Source organism: Dipodomys spectabilis, unplaced genomic scaffold (genome assembly GCF_019054845.1).
Source record: "Dipodomys spectabilis isolate Male_0828 unplaced genomic scaffold, ASM1905484v1 ptg000312l, whole genome shotgun sequence".
Lineage (NCBI taxonomy): Eukaryota > Metazoa > Chordata > Mammalia > Rodentia > Heteromyidae > Dipodomys > Dipodomys spectabilis.
The window spans coordinates 6328076-6333755 of record NW_024870989.1 but is presented as its reverse complement, the minus strand read 5'-3'; the positions used below and the strand labels follow the sequence as shown (position 1 = coordinate 6333755).

The window sequence follows — 5680 nt, the reverse complement described above, 5'->3', positions numbered from 1 at the left end:
CAAGAAAAGCACCCAGGCCCAGACTTCAACTCCTACAACTGACAACAACAACAACAAAAGACAGAACACACTAACAACCTGAGGTAGAGGCCTGGGAAAGTGCATTAGGGATAGAGTGTTTTGCATCTATGAAACCATAGGCTTGATTTCTCAGGACCATATCATTAGGAAAAACCCTGAAGTGGCTCTGTGGCTCCAGTGGGAGAAGGCTATCCTACAAGAGAAACTAGGTACAGTGCTCAGGTCCTGAGTTCAAGCTCCAGGACTCATGTATGTGTGTGCGTGCACACCCCCCTACACCCCACACCCCCCCCCCACACAAACACACACACTCACAGACCAGAAGAGATGTTGTTACACAAAATGGTAAAGCACTGGGCTTCTGCACTGTACTCCTGCTCAGCACAAAGGCCTTGTGATCAAAACCTAGCCACCCAGGGCCCAACAAGGAGAGGTCAAAGGTTTCAAAACCTGATGAGCTTCACCAGCCCTAGATGACAGGAAGCTTTGTGATATCCAACATGTACTTGGATTTCCCAAACCTAGGAGAGGCATCATAGGCCCATCATTGCTCCAATGAAACATTTCATTAGATTCAGTGCCCTAGTTGTCTGCCAGAAGTACTCCTGAATTATATTGAGCACTTTATCTGAACACAAAAACATAGTCTCACAAAAGCAGGATAAGTGCACATAACTTTATCTGCCATGGAAAGTGGCACAAATGAAAACTTGTTGTTAAAACAGAGCACTGGGGAGAGAGATAGCTTGGGGTACAAAGAGACCCTTTTCTCCTGACCTTCAGAGCACGCCCACATTCATCCTCACTAACTGGCTCAGGTGGAATTGTTTGTTACCAAGCTGTACAGGAGTGAGGTCTTTTGTCTGCCTGTCCACACAATGTGAGAGACTTCTTCCAGCAGGCCTGGGATGCAGAGAAACCCTCAGGTTACACTGGGAACAGTGATGAGTTCCCTGGAACATGCACTGTCTTGAAAGAAGTCTCTGTGTTATGAAATTATTGTATTGAATACAAATTTCCTAACTTGGTGCCATTCATCATAGCTATTCTATAGCTTCACCTATAGGAATACATCCATACATAGACAATGACATGGAAGTACAGACTCTTTTTGAGGGGGCAGGTCCTGAGGTTGAACTATGAGCCTAGGCATTGTCCCTGAGCTCCTTTTGCTCAAGGGTAGTACATGAAGCTTGAGTCATAGCCTCAATTCTGGTTTTTTTGTGATCTCTTAGAAGTAACAGTGTCATAGACTTTCCTACACTGGCTGGATTCAAGCTAAGATTCTCTCCATCTCAGCATCCTAAGGAGGTGGGATTACAATCAGCAGCTACTGACATCTTCTTTCCTTTCTTATTCATTTGTTAATCTGGACAATCTGACTTCTTAGCAGGGTCATTCCAATGGTTTGAATTTATAAGTAAACTACCCAATGTTTATTATAGTTGCTTTCTCTCCTCATCTTCTTCTCTGGTCACAGGTTTGAGGCCAAACGTGAGAAATGAGTGTCATAGTATTTTGGAGCAAATATCCACAGGATATGCCAATTCTGTCACTTAGCATTGAGCTAGAATTTACTGTCTCAGGATGAGAGGACCGAAACCTGGAGTGATCCTCATACTGTCTGCATTGCTCCTTTTGCCTATAAAATGATCTAATCATTATGAGTGTTTTGTGTCTCCAACTTTAAGTATCTAGAACACACTAGAAGCATCTTCCTGTTTCTGTTTTTCTGTAGTACCTCTCGAGATTTAGACTAAGGATTTGTGTGAAGCGGCTCCTCTGCGAATCCCTGAGAAAAGCCACTTGAAGCCTCTTCAGGAGATCGTCATTCAAAGCCAGCTGAGCAGGAAACTCGGTGAGACTCTTATCTACAATAAACCACCAGTGAACCAGAAGTGGAGCAGTGGCCCAGAGGGTAGAGCTCCAGCTTTGAGAGAGAAAGCTGAGCAGGACGTACAAGCCAGACCATGCAGGAAAGCCTGGGAGTTGATTATGTCCAATTAACGACCAGATATCTCTTCAATTACATTCTGTTGGCATGTTGCATGGGCCTAGGTGAGAAGTCTTGCCCCTGTTATCTGATGATACAGGTAACTGGGACCTGAGATCCTAGGACCCATGGGTCCTACAGAAGAGAAGTATTTTTTAGACATCATATCAGCAAAATTTGGGCATAATCACTGGAATGCTTCAGAAATATGGAGAAAAACAGTTTGGGACCAGCGAGTTAAAACAATATACAGAGCAGCAGAATAAAATCCCATGTAGATTAGAGGAAAACAACACTCATTTTTTGCTATGTGATTTCAGAAGGCCATGTACACTTAGAAGGTATCACAAGTTTGTACCTAAAATATTGCATTGATACATTTTATATTCTGATATATATTCTAAACCTAATTATTTATATTCTAATTGTATTGATTAGAATAAATATCCATTTATTTGTCAAATTATCAATTAATTCTAGTAACTTTCATAGTGTGAAATATAAAATCATCACATAAAAATGTAAAATATATAACTATATATAATATAATGAAAAGGCTCATGTTTTGCATTGTTCTGTTGTGGTTAGGGTATCAAAGGCAACTCTGTTTTAAAGTATTATTCCATTATCTCTACCTCAGTGTTTAGTAGACTTAAACGTAAAGCTTTACCATTTGTAGATTTACAGTCTGGACGCAAGAGGAAACACTGTGGTTAAAACATTAGCAATTTAGGGAGGTTGAGCTTTTCTTCATGTGTCTATTGGCCATTCTTCTTTGTTCTTCAGAGAAGTTTCTCTTTAAGTCTTTAGCCCACTTATTTATTGGGCAGTTGTTTCTTTGAGTATTTGTTGTTGGGGATTTAATTTTTTGAGTTCCAAGTATATTTTAGATATGATGCCCTTGTCCGTTGTATGGCTAGTGATGATCTTCTCACAATCCGTGGGCTTTCTATTGATCTTGCTAGCTATGTCCTTTGCCATGCGGAAGCTCTGCAACTTCATGCAATCCCATTTGTCAAACCTTTCTTTGATTTGTTGTGTTTCCGGGTCTCTATTCAGAAAATTTCGACCTGAGCGAAGGAGACCTAGGGTTTCTCCTATTCTATCCTGTAATGTTTTCAGAGTGTCTGCTTTGACTCCGAAGTCTTTGATCCATTTGGAGTTAATTCTGGTGTAGGGTGATAATGCAAATCAAGACAACATTGAGATACTACCTCACCCCAGTTAGAATGGCAAAAATGAAGAACTGTAATAACAACAGATGCTGGAGGGGATGTGGACAGAAGGGAATCTTACTGCATTGTTGGTGGGAGTGTAAACTTGTTCAACCACTTTGGAAAGCAGTACGGAGGTTCTCAAAAAACTTCACACACAGCTCCCCTATGACCCAGCAATCTCACTTTTGGGCATTTACCCAAATGTTTACAAACAAGACCACACTATAGCTATCAGCACACCTATGTTCATTGCAGAATTATTTACCATAGCTAAGATCTGGAACCAATCCAGATGCCCCTCAGTAGATGAATGGATCAAGAATATGTGGTATATATACACAATGGAATTCTATGCCTCCATCAGAAATAATGGCATTGCCCCATTTGTTAGGAAATGGAAAGACTTGGAAAAAATTATATTAAGTGAAGTAAGCCAGGCCCAAAGAAACCTAGGTCCCATGGTTTCTCTTATTTGCAATATCTAGTATATGTATGAGTCAAGCAGAAAAGGTCAGATAATGTGATGTTAGGAAAATGAATCCAAGATATGTATTTAAATGGTTTTTTTCTTTCATGCATTTGTTTCTAATGCACTTATAAGATTATCTTTTTGTTGCTTTGTATGTCCCTCCCCCACATTATAACCCCTGCTTTCACTATATTTGATGTCGGTATAATTTGTGAAGTAGAAGGGGAAAAACAAGTCGTTTAAGGATACTGGTGGACCCGTGCAACAATGAGAAGTACAAGTTGTCATGTCCAAAACGAACTTTACAACTTTGGTGGGGGGGAGGATTGGTTGGGGGTCGGGGGGAGGCTGGGAAGGGATGTGAAGGGTAAACAAAGAAGGAGGTTGCAATGCTTGATAAGAAATGTACTCATTATCTTGCCCATGTAATGTAACCCCTCTGTACATTTTGTTCACTATAAAAATAATAATAGAAATAAAAATAATAAAAAACATTACCAATTTAAGGCCTAATAATCAAGAGAAATATATGGACTTCTCTTGCAACTATGAAAATATTTGGTGTTAAAATGGCAGTAGTGTAAGTTCCTGCCTGTTTGGAAGGTAGACAGGCCAAGACATTAGGTAATCATGAATATGAACATTTTTTCACTTTCTTGGCTTTAGCTACTTTTGAAATGGTAGGTATCATAAACAATCATATTTTGATAAAATGCCTTCTAGTATGAACAGTTCTGGCTGAACTGTTCATCTCTCTATGATCACTTGTAACTAAGATTAGTTTTGTTCCAATAATACTATCTATGCTGTCAGAGTAAGATATTCTGGTTGGTCTGTTCCTACATGGAAGAAGGGTAAAGGGTCAGGTAGACATTTGTGCCAGTAAGACCTCATTTGGGAAAATCTTAGCTGCATATGTTTAGAAGTAGCTCTTAAACAAGGCTTATTTTGAATCCATTGGCTCCACAGAGCTAACACAGTTGGATAAATAAGTACTTGAAAAAGCCGTCTAATTTGGACTTAGCTATTAATACTTGAAAGTATGATCAAATTCTAAATGAAAAGGACTTAAAATAGTCATTGACAAAAAAATTGCAAATGTGAGCAATCAACTGAACAACATTTTTTTTCAACTATTCACAGAATTTTAGGGAAATAAGATTAATAGCATTTTTAGGAACAATAAAGTTTCCTTGTTACAAATAGGCACTTAAGCATATAAGCCTTTATAAATATTTCATCATTAACTACTAAAATTTGCAGGATACTACATTCTTCAGCAGCTTGTATACCAAAATTACAACAATACAGAGATTAACATGGCACTTGTACAAGGATGATATGAAAATTTGTGAAGTATTCAAAATTTTTCATTCTTCAGATGCAAGAAATGAAAAACAGCTATTAAAAAGTTGATTACAAAATTACAAGTGAAACAATACACCTAATTCATATAATTAAAAGTTACTTTGATATCAGTGTATTAAATTTTCACCTTAGAAAGGCCTTTACATAGCATAACCTTTACACAACTTTTGAAATTAGACAACATTGTCGTTTTATCCCAAAGAAATATAATACTAAAAGGACCTAGGGAAAAAAAAAGGAATCTTAAACTGTTTCTGTATGGAATGCAATCTGAAAGGACACATTAATGATCCTATATGTTATAAAACAATGTAGAATTCAATGTATTATATCTAGGAGAGAATAAAAGAGATTATGGACACTATACAAACATAGAATATAGAATATTTTAAAATATACTTTTTCAGACAAACAATGGAAATATCTTTAGTTTCTATACTACTCATTTCAACAGATAAGTTAAAATTATTTCCGATCAACAAAATCACAAACTCTGCATAAATCATTATAGATGTATACAAAAACTCTTGAATACATTTTGACATCAAAAGCAGACAATTCACTTTGAAGAACTCCATAGAATCCGTGAATTGTTACTGTAAGATATTGTTG

The 5680-nt window shown here is 37.7% G+C and overlaps 1 pseudogene; it reads left to right on the top strand.

Moving 5' to 3' along the window:
• Window positions 1-4971: 4971 nt before the first annotated feature.
• On the top strand, window positions 4972-5071 carry LOC122127812 (annotated as a pseudogene).
• Window positions 5072-5680: the final 609 nt, after the last annotated feature.